This window comes from Lepidochelys kempii, chromosome 2 (assembly GCF_965140285.1).
Source record: "Lepidochelys kempii isolate rLepKem1 chromosome 2, rLepKem1.hap1, whole genome shotgun sequence".
NCBI lineage: Eukaryota > Metazoa > Chordata > Testudines > Cheloniidae > Lepidochelys > Lepidochelys kempii.
The window spans coordinates 14,118,443-14,134,326 of NC_136381.1; the positions used below are offsets into that span (position 1 = coordinate 14,118,443).

At 40.6% G+C, this 15,884-nt stretch overlaps 1 protein-coding gene across 2 annotated transcripts in view; it reads right to left on the bottom strand.

Annotated features, from left to right (window-relative positions):
* KHDRBS3 (KH RNA binding domain containing, signal transduction associated 3) overlaps nucleotides 1-15,884 on the bottom strand; it is a 193,525-nt gene that overhangs the window by 156,854 nt on the left and 20,787 nt on the right. The window contains exon 1 of one of the 2 annotated variants that reach the window (XM_078851419.1): nucleotides 3,217-3,237. The exons of the other annotated variant lie outside the window; for it this stretch is intronic. The gene's annotated coding sequence lies outside the window, so the exon portion shown is untranslated. Of the gene's footprint in view, nucleotides 1-3,216; nucleotides 3,238-15,884 lie in introns of those variants that run through there. 2 annotated transcript variants of the gene reach the window in all.

Here is a 15,884-nt window from a genome sequence, read left to right on the forward strand (position 1 = left end):
TGGGGGCTGCAGGAAGCGGCACAGGCCAAGGGACGTGCTGGCCGCCCTTCCCGCAGCCCCCATTGGCTTGGAGCGGAGAACTGTGGCCAGTAGGAGCCGCGATCAGCCAAACCTGCGGACGCAGCAGGTAAACAAACCGGTCCGGCCCACCAGGGCTTTCCCTGAACAAGCGGCAGACGAGCTTTGAGAACCATTGTTCTAGAGAGCATTTGAGACAGGGAGAGAAGCAAAGTTTCCCTTGTAGAGCAGGTATATACCAACGGTAGTTATTGTGGCCAGGGACCCCAACAGGGCCAGCATGACTGATCCGGAGGGCGTTGTGGCAGGCCCCACAACGTGTGGGCCTAGTGGTTCCTTGGCAGTTGGACTGGAGGATAGTGCCATGATGTAGACAACCTCTTGGAGTCTTTGTAGTTGAGATAGGGGTCAGGAGGTCCCTGCCCTTCATCCATCTCCTCCGAAGATGAAAAACCACAAACACCAATTCCATTAGCAATACTGTTGGAGCTGGTGGAAGCTGAGCAGGGGGATGAAGGGTGCCTTGGCTGTGGTATGCTCTGAAGGGGAGATCTGGCCTGCCTAGGAGGTGGAAGGTATCAGAAGGCATGAAGACCTGGGCTCTCCCAGGGCAAACACTTTCTGGGGTTCTTCCTGACCTTCCTGTTCTTAAGGGTACTCTTTCATTGCCTGAAACTGGTACCAGAGCAGTGGACTTCCTCAGAGCAGGCAGGTCTTACACCTTCATGGGGGTCTGATGTTGAGCACGGTTCGTTAACTGGTACCAGTGGATCCGTCGACAGGTGTGGTTTCTTCTCATGTTTATGTGCTTTAGAGCTCACTCCTTCCCCATGACTAGATCTCATGGAAGAGGCATCCCTCTTCTTAGGTTTGGAGGAAGACATATTGCGACGCTTATGTGCATGCCTCCTTACCTCCCAGTTAGGCTCCAGCGTAGGGTCCGTAGTGGTGGTACTGCTGATGTGACTCAGTGCTGGAGTTGCCCTCTTGGCTGCCTCAGGCTAATGTGCGGTAGGGGAATGGGGAGTATCCCCAACCTGGGTCGGAATGAGGTCTTATGGCAACTTCCATGAGCTGCTTCTGGAGGCAGAGAGCCCAGCCTTCTCAGGTACATCTGGGGGAAGGACTGGCAGATACTGTACTCTACTGCTTGGAGAAGCCCACACTACATCAGAGGTAACATTGATGTTTGTTGCCAACCAAGAAGTAGCACAGCCAGGAGGTACGTATTTTGAAGTCTTGAATCTTCAACATAGTCCAGTACCTGCATGTGGATACTGGTGGGGAGTTAACAAGGAAACAAAACTCCTGAAGTTCCAATTCTACTTTAAAAAAAAATTAAGACCATAAAAACAGCAAAAATACTATTAAAAAACCACTATATACACACACAACTATACTCTTCTACAGGTGCACCACATGCAAGAGGACACTAATAGTTCCGACCCAGACCATACAGTGGTGAGAAGGAACTGGAGACATGGTTGGTCTGTCCTGCCCTCAGACGAAACTATGAGGCGAGTCTGTGCGTGCGCCCTGACCAATGGCCACTACTATTTTCAGCTTCTCTGGCTCCAGACACATGGTGCACATGCATAAACCCTCAGTGGAATACAAGTGTGCCTACTATAGTGTATTTCTAAAAACAAAAAAGTGTTCCCTCAGTGTCCAATTCAGCTGTAGGTATACGTATATTGACACAGCTAATTAGTCAGATAATATGTAAACACACAAAACAATAAGAGAAGGGGATGGGGGAATTCTGGGGTGCAGCAGGAGCCCAGCATGCAGCATCCCCTCAGCAGCCACAGCAAGGACTCCCCCGTTAAGCAGGCCCATCAAACTCCCACCCTGATGAGCTCCACCCCCTCTTGCACCTGGACCACCCCAACGAGATCTGTGCATCCATATCCCTCACTGAGCTGCCACCACCCAGAATACCCCAGTCATAAATATAAAGGGAAGGGTAAACACCTTTAAATCCCTCCTGGCCCGAGGAAAAACCCTTTCACCTGTAAAGGGCTAAGAAGCTAAGATAACCTCGCTGGCACTTGACCAAAATGACCAATGAGGAGACAAGACACTTTCAAAGCTGGATTTGGGGGGGAAACAAAGGGTTTTCTCTGTCTGTGTGTTGCTTTTGCCAGGACCAGAGCAGGAATGCAGGTCAGAACTCCTGTAAAGGGTTAATAAGCAATCTAGTTAGATATGCGTTAGATTCTGTTTTGTTTAAATGGCTGATACAAAAAGACACAAAAACAGGAATATACATTCCATTCAGCACAACTTATTTTAAACTTAAAGGTTTTGCCTAGAGGGATTCTCTATGTTCTGAATCTGATTACCCTGTAAGGTATTTACCATCCTGATTTTACAGAGGTGATTCTTTTACATTTTCTTTAATTAATATTCTAAGATCCTGACTGCTTTTTCATTGTTCTTAAGATCCAAAGGTTTGGGTCTGTGTTCACCTATGCAAATTGGTGAGGATTTTTATCAAGCCTTCCCCAGGAAAGGGGGTGTAGGGCTTGGGGGGGGAAGACATTTCCAAGTGGGCTCTTTCCCTGTTACATTTGCTAGATGCTTGGTGGTGGCAGTAATAAGGTCCAGGGACAAAAGGTAAAATAGTTCGTACCTTGGGGAAGTTTTAACCTAAGCTGGTAAAAATAAGCTTGGGGGGGGTTTCACGCAGGTCCCCACATCTGTACCCTAGAATTCAGAGTGGGAAAGGAACTTTGACAGTCCCACACAAAACCCTCTCACCCTCGATCCCACCCCCACGTGGATCCTGCTGGGCTGACAATGCCTGCTCACATCTGGTGGGCCTGGTACAGAGGGGCAGGGCCCTGGGGTGTTTCTGGGGCAGACCCAGCCCTTGCTGTGTGTCAGGCTCAGGTGCAAACTCACTGCTGAGTCCCTATCCCAGGGGGAAGGGGAAACTGCAGGATGATCTCCCACCTCCATGCAGACAGAAGCCTGTGCTTCCCATTGTCATGATGGAGCCTCCACATTTATTTATTGACAAATAAGATTTGCAGAATTTTAAAATATTGTGCACATAATTTTTATTTGTTTTGGCACAGAATTCCCTCAGGAGTACACAGTGTATGTGATACACTGAAAGGTGGTATTAAATAGAAGCCCCTTTTAACTTTCCTTAAATACTGCAATAAAAGCTCAAGTATTTGAATTACTTACATGTTACATGGTCTCATCTGAGACTACTGCCACATTCAGATAGAGTCCTCCTTTTATACATGTAAATTATGCCTCCTTGATCTAATCCGGCATATTTTATGTTGAGGCTAATTAAATGTTCCTTTCTTCTACTCCTTCCCTGAGTCACCTAAAGGAGGAGCAGATGAATGAGTGCTCTGCAGTATGTCAAACAATTTGATATCTAATACGGACCTCGTGAAATCTGCAGCGGGGTTATGTGTCCCAGTGCAAGTGTGGGGAATGTGGTATTTGTACTGTGTTTTGCATATGCTGGAGATATATGGTTTAGTTGTGAAGGGGTGGAGTCTGTCAGCAAGAGAGGTTAATGGGATACGAGAGTGGTAAGGTATGTTTAAAAGTATCCCTCAACTTGACTTTGTGTTGCTTTTAAAAGTTTGCTCAAAGGCAACCCCCACTCAGTCTTAACTGACTGTTAATGAAGTTTCTTTAGGGTCTTTTCAATCAAGGCATGTATGGTAAAACAGAGGTGTAACTGACATTTTTTGAGGCAAAGATCTTTGTTACCTGTGCTATAAGTTTGATCCTCCCAATGATATATTATAAATCAACATGGTCCAAGAAGTTTGAAACCAGAGAAGATATTTACATTTAGTGAACATAGCAATTTAACTTCAAAAAAGAAAAGGTGTACTTGAGGCACTTTAGAGACTAACAAATTTGTCTAAGGTGCCACCAGCTACTACTCTGAAATTTAACTTCAGTGGAACATGACAATTATATCTGAAAATATGTCTGGACAGAATAGTTATTCCTCGTGTGTCTATCATCTAAAAAATATTTACTATACCAAGAACTCATTAAGTTTACAAACAGCATCGTGAATAACAGAAGGCACTATATGCACAAAGCACACTGTTAATTATTCAGCTGACAAGGCAACAACACTACAGGTATTACATAAAAATACTTCATCACAGCCAGGTCCACTAAAGTCAGACATCTCAGCAGTGAAACAAAACAAGACACCACCTGGAACATAAATTGTAGATTTCAAAGCATTCTTCTCTCCCCCCACCCTTAGTAATCAACAATGCACTACAAATTCTATACCAGTCTGTTAGCAAATGAGAAGTGGGTAAATTGTACTTGTAAAAAGGAATGAAACTAACAGCACACAATAGAGACTTTTCATAGAAAGCTTGTTTATCACTGATAGACACTGACTACTTTGTCTCTTCCCATAGGATTTTGTGGTGCATTTTTTAACTGTTCTTATAATGCATGATATTTCAAAACGTCAGAACTGACAACTTGTCTAAAGCTGTAGAAGCTAGAAATGGGACACCTATTTGGTCATCCAGTTCATCTCCCTACCAATGCTGGATTGCCCTCTATACTATGTTTTCTAGTGATTTGTAGAGTGTATTTTAAATATCCCCAAGGTAACTATAGTTCTTTACGAGTGGAATCCACATGAACAATGCATCTTGGACAGCCCACATGAGAGAGATCAGATTCTTTTGGTCAGTGTCCACACCTGTGCTTTTGATACCCTCCTCCACTTCCACTTGAGAGCATAAAAGGAAGAGTGGGCCTAACCAACAGTCAGGAGCAGCTTCAGCACTGTGGTTTCCAGACAAGTGCACCTCCCCTCCTCCCTGAATTGGGGAGCTATCCCTTGAGATACACCAAAGCTGTATTTAAAAAATAACCCAGGAAAAACAAAACGTTCAGTGACAGTTAAGTTTGCATCAAGGACATATTCTGTCCACCCAAAACCTTAGAACATGGACATAAATTAATGGAAAAGGGTTCACTTCTTTCCACCTTGTTGCCTTCAAAATTGTCAATAATATATTTCAACACACAAACATTTTCACTGCCATCTTCAAGGGATACATAAACAAATTGCAATCTAATGCAAAGCAAAACAGTGAATCAGTACCGCTAAGGCAGACAGACAAACTTTGCAACTGCATGGAAGGTGAAGCAAATCACCAGCAGTTCTCAAACTTCATTGCATTATGACTCCCTTCCGACAACAAAAATTACTACATGACCCCAGAAGGGGGGAAATTGAAGCCTGAACCTGCCTAAATCCTGCCACCCTGGACGGGGGCGGCAATCCAAATCCCAAGGGCTTCAGCCCTGGGCAGAGGGGTTGTCCCAACCACAGTTTGAGAACTGCTGATCTGATCTGTTGATATAAAAAGCACATGAGGTCAACATTAAGGTTTTGTTTTAGAGTGCAAGTTTCAGGCAGGTCTTGCTTTTTTGATACCTGTGGAACATGGGTGGTATTCTGTTGCAACCTAAAGTGTAACTAAATGTAGTTTGTGAGCACCAATTTAAAGTATTCTCAGGGAAACCAACTTGTGAATGAGAAAATTGCCTGAAAAAGTAGCCACAAAACAAGAAAAAGTTTCAGGTGCGGAGCTCAAGTGTAGGAGTGACATCTAGATCTACTGAAAAGTATATATATTTTTTTTTTTTAGCTTTTGGAGAACTGAAAAGGAGAGGGAATTTCCAATGTTTACATTTTGCTTAGCCAATGTTGGTTAGACAGAATTGATAAAATTGTGATTTATGGGAATTGTAATTGCATTTTTTCATTTTGCCCAATGCCCCTAGATTGACATATTAGTGTTCTTTCTTCACCCCTCTCCCACTATAAACTGAAGGAAAAAGAAATAATAAATAAGCCTAAATCAGATAGTTCCTATGCACTGAGAATATTTGCTTGAAAATATTTCCGCTGCTCTGTCCCCTTCTATATCTCAAGGGACTTTAGGGGGGGAGGGGGGAGCAGCTTGTGATTATGGCACTGGACTGGGACTCATGTCAGTTCAGTTATTAGCTCTATCATGGACTTCTTGGGTAAGACATTTAACATCCCCATGCCTCAGCTCCCTGTTTTATTTCTCCAGTTTTGTCTATAATGGTGCCTGTTTACAGTAGGGTTGCCAACCCTCCAAGACTAACCTTGAGTTTCCATGATTAATCTTTTTAATTAAAGATGTGTGATGAAACCTCCAGGAATACATCCAACCAAAATTGGCAACCCTAGTTTAGAGTATAAGCTCTTAAGAGCAGAGACTGTCTCTTACTACATGTACGTATAGTGCCCAGCACAATAACCTCTAGGCACCAACTAATACAAATTAATACAATTCCATTTCTCTTGGGTCCACTAGAGGGGCAATGAGGTCCCTGGCAAAACAGGGCTAGGAAAGGTGCCATTTTTCTTCTTCCACCTTTGGGAAGGAGGGAGGGATAGGGAGGGAAAGGAGACAATCATGAAGTGTGAGTTGGATGCCAGATGTGCCCTAGATTGGTGTTCTTTATTTACAGTGCATCATCAGCTATATTGTCTTTCTACAAAAAGAAAAAGGACTTGTGGCACCTTAGAAACGAACAAATTTATCTGAGCATAAGCTTTCGTGAGCTACAACTCACTTCATTGGATGCATTCAGTGGAAAATACAGTGGGGAGATTTATAGACACAGAGAACATAAAACAATGGGGGTTACCATACACACTAAGGAGAGTGATCAGGTAAGGTGAGCTATTACCAGCAGGAGAGCGGGGGTAGGGGGGGAGGGAGAGGGGACATTTTGTAGTGATAATCAAGGTGGGCCATTTCCAGCAGTTGACAAGAACCTCTGAGGAACAGTAGGGAGGTGGGGGCGGGGGTGGAATTAACATGGGGAAATAGTTTTACTTTGTGTAATGACCCATCCACTCCCAGTCTTTATTCAAGCCTAAGTTAATTGTATCCAGTTTGCAAATTAATTCCAATTCAGCAGTCTCTTATTGGAGTCTGTTTTTGAAGTTTTTTTTTGTTGAAGAATTGCCACTTTTAGGTCTTTCTAGGGGATGACATTGGATGAAAACAAGTTTATTGCATAGCTGCAGGCAGTCCCATTGGTGATACTGTCACCTGCTTGCAGACAGTTAGGGTCTTTGGGCCAGTTGTAAAAGACAGTTATTTTTGAAATTGCTCACATTTTTTATGTTATTCTCTGGGCTTACCTCATATATTAGACTTAAAACTATGAAACAGAGTTTACAAGATGATAGATACAATGTCTCACATTTAGGAAGCATCTTTAATATAGTATTTATACAATCATAACTTTCACCAAGGCATTTGATAAACATTACTGATGAGTAAAGGCATTTTACTACACAATATAAATATATTTTAAAAAAATCAGGGTAACAACTAGGATTTACAGGGTTAAGGTGGTCATCAAAGCAGCATCATTCTGTGGCTCAGTCATTCACAGCACCTCTCCTCCTACACTCCACATACAGAACACAAGCCCTTCTTTCACCTTGATTCACTCCCCTCTCCGCCTCCCATTCAACGAAGCACTCACTCCATCCTCACATAGCCAGGTGCCAATCCTCAATTCAACAATATTTCATGGGCATGATTAGCTACACAACAGTCACTAAAGCATAAATTACAGAGAACGTTCAAGCTTCTGGGAGAATTAGGTAAAACCTGCCTATTGCAAAAGAAATATTTAAATTTTCTAGTAAGAGCATGTAATTTAACTTATGAGAAGTATCAAATTTACAAGATTATTGAATATTGTATTTTATTTGGCAATTCAATTCCCGATAAAACTGTCTTCTTTACATAAAGTGCAACCTAAAAATATCACATTTCACAGTTTAAATGAGGTATATGAAAAAGATTTTTGTTTAAGTTTTGTTAGAGTGTATTTGTGATTCTTCGGGTAGACTTCCTGCCCAAAAAACTGGTGTGTGGGAGAGGGAAGAGTTCTGCTGCAGACGCACATGCACAGCACAAATCAGAAGTGACAATTCACATACAAAGAAAAGGAGTACTTTTGGCACCTTAGAAACTAACCAATTTAAATAAATTAAATTAAATAAATAAATTGGTTAGTTTCTAAGGTGCCAAAAGTACTCCTTTTCTTTTTGCGAATACAGACTAACACGGCTGTTACTCTGAAACTTCACATACAACAACCTTAACTCTAGCCATATACTCCCATACTGTTTGCAACACTGTTTCTTGTAGTATATTTGTTTAAGATGTGTTTGTTAAATACACTGTTAAGATACTATCCTAATAGGTTTACTCCAACTTAACAGTATTTAGTGATTGGGGAGATGCAAGATTGAAATATATTTAGTTCAGATAGTCTCTTTAAAGAGACTAAATAAAAAAAAAACCACACACACACAAAAACTGGTTAAGCATGGCCACCAATGATTATGTATTTCCTTGCACCGTCAGTAATAGTTTTGTGTAGTAACTTAATATATAGGTACATGAAAATTACTATAGTGCAATTTTATTTTATATAAACACATACGTTTACAGGTCTTCTAACTTGTGAAGATAAACATAGTGGGGGTAGGGTTTCAGAAATTGCCTGAATACATTAAGTATATAAATATATTTATGTACTGAACAAGCTGAACTCCCCTGTTCTCAGGGAATGTTGCGATATGAATTTTGATTTCTTATTCATAATTGAGTGTACTGATTAAAATATTTCTCCTGAAAGATAAAAGTTATTTCTAGAGTTTATGGAAGATTTCCTGCAATCTTTAATATTTGTGTTATGGGGGAATGGGCATCAGCAAGCTAAACTCAGTGGTAAAGCAGTTGCGTGTTTTCATTCTAACCTCATTTACCATAAAATGTAAGTTTACCTACACAAGAAATCTGACTATTTTGAAAACTTATTTAATGAGTACAACTGGTTTGATACAAGGATATATAATTTAAAGGATTTATCTCAGAACAAAGCATTAAGCCCGATATCCTTAAAATTAAATGGTGCTGTTTTCACTTTTGTAAGCAACATTGTTAGTTAACTAGTTGTCCTACACACTGATTGATGTGGGTTCTTTTTGTCAACAGGAATGTATGTTGGTTTTATGTGCTGTACTCAATCTGCAAGTAGAAGCAGAAAGTATCTACTGATCATGACAAAAGTTAGTCCTCTCTTGTCCAAACTAACTGTAAAAAGAGATCTAGGTTTTTTTTGGTAGAGAGATAAATGTCCACTGCATCTTGTATAATGATCCCCTCATTTTTTTGAGAGAGAACACTGAAATAAGTAGATTAGTGATAGCTATTTGCAGTAATGAAGAATATAAGTAAAAACAGAAGTATCACCAAAAGCACACAAAAAATCCTACAAAGTTAATTTCTACTGACAAAAATTAGACTAAATGCTCCCGTGGCTGCAATAATAGTTGTTATACTATAGACAGTACACATGTATTTTTAATCACAATATTGTCTAACTCTGTTCAGGAACACAAATCCATTGACCAAAAAAAGTTGTAAGAGCAGAAGAACACTCCATAATGGAACTGGTACTCTAGCAGCTTCGTTGCATGAATTCTAGAATGTCAAAAGAGAGACAAGGCTATTTTTCCATGTCCTGCACCAGAAGAGCTTTTCCATACTCTCGAACAGGCAAGAGAAGTAGATGTACATAAAATATTTATTGCCCGAGATTAGATTTTTGTTTGCTTTTCTGCTGCCAGTATAATGGCTGCCAACTGCTCTTGTTCTTAATGGAGAAGATGCTACAGCTGCCATCCAGTAAGATGCTCTTTTAAAATGCCCACTACCTCTTACTACTGTTCAGGAAAGATGTATAAGTCTCAAAACTGAGAATACTTGGAAACTGTATGGTAGACAATAGTTTACAGTCTCACAGCCAAATTCCTACACCTTAAATTAGCATATTTATGCTTCAGTGAGCTTTACAAACTGCACTTGCTATCAGGGATCCTAAAGACTGAAGACATCCTGTCATAAATATAAAGGGAAGGGTAAACCCCTTTGAAATCCCTCCTGGCCAGGGGAAAGCTCCTCTCACCTGTAAAGGGTTAAGAAGCGAAAGGTAACCTCGTTGGCACCTGACCAAAATGACCAATGAGGAGACAAGATACTTTCAAAAGCTGGGAGGAGGGAGAGAAACAAAGGGTCTGTGTCTGTCTATATGCTGGTTTCTACCAGGGATAGACCAGGAATGGAGTCTTAGAACTTTTAGTAAGTAATCTAGCTAGGTATGTGTTAGATTATGATTTCTTTAAATGGCTGAGAAAAGAATTGTGCTGAATAGAATAACTATTTCTGTCTGTGTATCTTTTTTGTAACTTAAGGTTTTGCCTAGAGGGGTTCTCTATGTTTTTGAATCTAATTACCCTGTAAGATATCTACCATCCTGATTTTACAGGGGGGATTTCTTCATTTCTATTTACTTCTATTTTTATTAAAAGTCTTCTTGTAAGAAACTGAATGCTTTTTCATTGTTCTCAGATCCAAGGGTTTGGGTCTGTGGTCACCTATGCAAATTGGTGAGGCTTTTTATCCAACATTTCCCAGGAAAGGGGGGGTGCAAGTGTTGGGAGGATTGTTCATTGTTCTTAAGATCCAAGGGTCTGGGTCTGTAGTCACCTAGGTAAATTGGTGAGGCTTTTTACCAAACCTTGTCCAGGAAGTGGGGTGCAAGGTTTTGGGAAGTATTTTGGGGGGAGGACACGTCCAAACAGCTCTTCCCCAGTAACCAGTATTAGTTTGGTGGTGGTAGCGGCCAGTCCAAGGACAACGGGTGGAATATTTTGTACCTTGGGGAAGTTTTGACCTAAGCTGGTAAAGATAAGCTTAGGAGGTTTTTCATGCAGGTCCCCACATCTGTACCCTAGAGTTCAGAGTGGGGGAGGAACCTTGACACATCCTGTACATTTAACACCATGAGCCATGTTCCAAGCTGCTCTAGGAAGTTCATGAAATATTTTTACAATGTTGGCATAATTTTGGATTTCAAACACTGTCAGACTGTCAAATCGGAAAAAGCTGTGAAGGTTTCATATATTTTTTTTTTGCTGATTATGCCAAAAATTGACTTTTAATCTAAAGAAAAGTTGATGTTTAATGGTCAACTGTTGATAAAAATTGTGGCCTTCCAAAAAGCTGGAGCTAAATCCCAACTGGTATGAGAAATTAGTGGAAAAATGTTAGTTTCCTTCCTGTTACTCAAAAGTACTCTTGTGCAGAAGAATTATACCCAAATTTTCTTCCTATTGATTTTGTTTGATAAACAAAATAGGGATTATCTCCATCCATTAGCATAGTTATTTTAGCATGCATTTTAAAGAAAAAATATTTTACAATACCAGTACACTGGATGGGTACGCTGAATTCTATACATAAATTACAGTAACAGATCTGGGAAAATTACATAAAGTTTATCACATCTGATCATCTGAACTGTCCTAGATACTGTGCTATCACACACCACTGCTTTACTGCCTGAAAGAGTGTAAAAGGTTACTTCTAGTCATAAAATGTAAGCTAGATATCAACTTCTTCCTGTAGTTTGTTTTAATTGTGTTGGCTTGACCTATTGTTCACATTGTTCTTACACAGTTTGCTAATTTTGTAATGTTTACAAGTTCTGTGGCCCTTTCACGTCTGTCACTGTCACCAGAGACTCCAGAGCACTTATGTATGTGACCTCCTGTTTATTAAAGTGAAAGCCACAGAAGAAGCACACAAGCTGTGTAAGTTAATAAGACAAAAAATTTGTATGCAAGGAGAGCATTAAACCAAAGATTAACATTGTAAATTCTCTTAAAAAAAAAAACAGCATGCATTTCTTAAAGGACACAAGAACAGTATTCTGCATGGTTTGCTTGTTGTGTTTGATCCATAAAACAAGATGACAGCATAAGAATTTGGAAATTGGTTTTTAATGTGTTCTACGAAAGTATGAGAATATTTTACCTGTCACTACTACATATTCATCAGAAGATCTTAAAGGGCAAGATACGTGCCACCTCCATTTCACAGATACAGAAACGGAGGTAGGAAGGTTAATTGTCTTGTGCATAGTAACAGGAACAGAATCCAGTCAGGATATTGAAGTCTAGCACTCAATCCACTGGATCACCCTGACTCTCTTCCTTCCAAGAAGGCATTACTCCCAAAAATTAGATCCTGGTAACAAGAAAGGAAGCTGAAAAAACCTTACAGAAACAGACTGGACGTGTTACATTTCTTATTACCACCAAATAACTCATTTGTTATTTAAACGGGTCCAGACATTAGTACTAAGAATTTATCTTAGCCAAAAATGAATAACAGCATACAAGAAATTGACCAGCTACCTGACATTGTACCTAGCAATTCTGAATAGTGTTCCATTGCATGGGGTTAGCCAGATGTGACCCGAATCTCAGTTCCCATCGCATACTGGAACAAGGAAAGAAAACAAGTCACTGGACTTTGATCTAAACCCTCTTGCCAAAAAAAAGAAGTGTGTACACTATGAATGTGCACAAGGAGCACAAGAGGTTGTGTTGCAGAGTTCTTCAAAGGAATCCCCATTTTTTTCTGTGCAAGAAGCTGTGATAGCCCTACTGGAATGAATGTGGATATTCACTTGGAAAAGATTACTCCTTTTCTAGGACCCAAATACAGGTTAGCATCCAAGTTTTAATCACCACCTTTTCTTAATGAAAAGCCAAAAAACAGAGGGAGTAAAGCAGGACAGGGCAGCCAGATCTTCCACTCTCCTACCCATTGTGAGAGCCAAAATAGCCCTCTTTCATGAAAGAATTGATACAAGATCTAAAACGGATGAAGAGCTTATAAAATCATGAGATGGAGTCACCATGGGAATGTCCCTGGAGGTCTGAGGAAAAATTACTGCCTTTAACAAAAAATGGGAAAGGTAACCCAGACTACACCTCTTTCAGAGATACAAATACTTTAGATATGGTCAGGTGCACATCTTGACAAGACAGCATTAGCCCAAACATTCTATCAGGGAAGATTCTGAAAAGTATTACAAGAATGATCCAGAAATGGAAGACCAGTTTATATAACAGCACCAGAGAGAAATTCCAGCTAGCTAGAATCTATTAGAAATCTCAAGTCCCACAAGAGAATTGGAGTGGTTAAAATATATATTATTTCTTGGTCCCCACCCCATCATGTTAACTGAAACTTATGTTTTACTATAAAGGCTATTTCTTCTGTTTCCAGAACAAAAGGTGCATGGGTAAGCCAGTCATCCAGGCACACACCATTGCACTGGGACCATATGTTTAATTGCTTATTCACTATGACCCCTAAATCCTTTTCAAAGTCACTGGTTTCTAGAATGCAATCCTCTATTCTATAGGTCTGGCCTGCATCCCTGGTTCCTAAACACACATTTGCTTCCATCTTATCAAGTGATCCAGCCTGTTGTATAACTACCCCCTCCTCATTATTCCACCAATTGTTGTCTGCAAGTGATCAACACTGAATTTATATTTACTTCCACATCACTGATAATATAGATATCAGGCCTAATATCAATTCCCACAGCGTCCCATTAGAAATACCCCATACAATGTCTGAGCACAGCTTTTCTTCCAGGCCTTGCAGTGATGATCCCCTTGTCTAATAAATCTTTTGGTTGAAGGGACCTTTAGTCTCTCCCTGGGTTAGCAGTACAACAATTTCTGATGCCTGTCCTTGCTATTGCTGCCAGCTTTCTGAAGGTGGAAGGCTTCTTCTGACATCAGAACAGACAAGTCTGCCCTAAAGGAACTGTATCTTCCCATTCCTCTTCCAAAGAGTGTTTGCAATAAAAAAAACTCAAATCCCATTTTCTAGAGTAAAGATCAGGGAACATATAAGGACAATGACCCTTGCAGTTTTTGAAAGCACTGCCTATAAAAGTTTTTAGCATCTTGCACAAGAACATGCATAGTCTGGCAATACTGGAGTCTCACCAACATATATGGGGATGTCAAACCACTCAGAACAGGCAGAGCAGTTGTGTCCTAAAAAGTTCAAACTTCAATTTTATCAGCACCAAAGTAAATTAATCTAAGCATGTGGCAAGAGGACTAAAATCTAACTATACAAGTTCTCAGAGATCAAAGCAGAAAGGCATGAGGTGCTGAACAAGTTGAAATCTGCAATTTCAGCAACTGTAGGCACAGTGCAATGCTCCTATATAGCCCATCTCCATGCTCTCAAAAAGCTCCCTTCTAGATACCTGCTGAAGCAGCTTTCTGCAGATTTCCTCTTAATAAAGGCTCTTCCTAGGACTTCCACTCTTCCAAATGATAAATATTGGATGGAATTATATGGGGCCCGTCAATACCATTTATTCAACAAGTGGGACACACTAAACATGTATTTGCAAAAATAATTAGCAGGCTTTGTGTTAAGGAAGAGAAAATTTCTTCAAAGATGCAAAGAGATGAGAAATACACTATTTTAATCTTGAAAGTACACAAGAAACATTGCAGAATTTCTAAATATACTTTAAAGGAGGCATTATAATCAATAGAAGATGCACTAAAAAACAACAGAAGAGGCTCTTTTATTAAAAGCATTCAAATGGAACTAGTTTATGGCTAAAAGAAAAGGAGTACTTGTGGCACCTTAGAGACTAACCAATTTATTTGAGCATGAGCTTTCGTGAGCTACAGCTCACTTCATCGGATGCATACCGTGGAAACTGCAGCAGACTTTATATATACACAGAGAATATGAAACAATACCTCCTCCCACCCCACTGTCCTGCTGGTAATAGCTTATCTAAAGTGATCATCAGGTGGGCCATTTCCAGCACAAATCCAGGTTCTCACCCTCCACCCCCCCACACAAATTCACTCTCCTGCTGGTGATAGCCCATCCAAAGTGACAACTCTTTACACAATGTGCATGATAATCAAGTTGGGCTATTTCCTGCACAAATCCAGGTTCTCACATACACACCCCCACCCCCATACACACACAAACTCACTCTCCTGCTGGTAACAGCTCATCCAAACTGACCACTCTCCAAGTTTAAATCCAAGTTAAACCAGAACATCTGGGGGGGGGGGGGGGGGTAGGAAAAAACAAGAGGAAACAGGCTATTTATGGCTGATATCTTTCCTAAAAATAAGGACACTTTTTTGACCAAAGGCAGCTAACAGAAGGCCCACGGCCACCAATTCACACAGATATTTTAATTCATTGTTTATGCACCATAAGGAATGTTTTTCACCATGTGAACCAAGATCTTGCTCCATACCATAACATATATCCAATTTCCTTTTATGCGATTTTCTGCATCACTGTAGCCTTTGGTGACCTAGCTATGTATTTTTGACCTACAGCTAAGCATTACTTCTGCTGCCTGATGGGAATTTATTCTTTTCTTCCTTCCCTTAAGGCTTGTTTACACAGTGCAGCAATGTGCACTACACAGCTGTGAATTCTAAAGTGCACTAAAATGTTGCACACTAGTTGTTTCATGTAGACCCTTCTGGGGCATGTTAAAAGCTCCCTAGTGCACTTCATAGTAAGCAGCACTCAATTGGGGACAAGATAGCAATGGCAAACAGGTGCATGTAGCAGATGGTATGTTGCATGGGTGCTTGAACAAACGTGTATAGTCGAGGTGCTGAGAGCCATATATAAAAATGGAAATCACTTCAAGCCAGAGGGTGCAGCAGCACCCTTAGCACCTCTGGTCCCAGCACCTATGGTATCTTGGATATGTGCAGCTCCTTGGAAGGAGATGTTCTAATGTTCACTAGTTATAGAGAGAAGCAATGAAGGCTAGCACCAAATGCCTGTGTGACGTGTAAGGCCTTGAGAACCAAGCTTCCCAAGATATACTCAGAG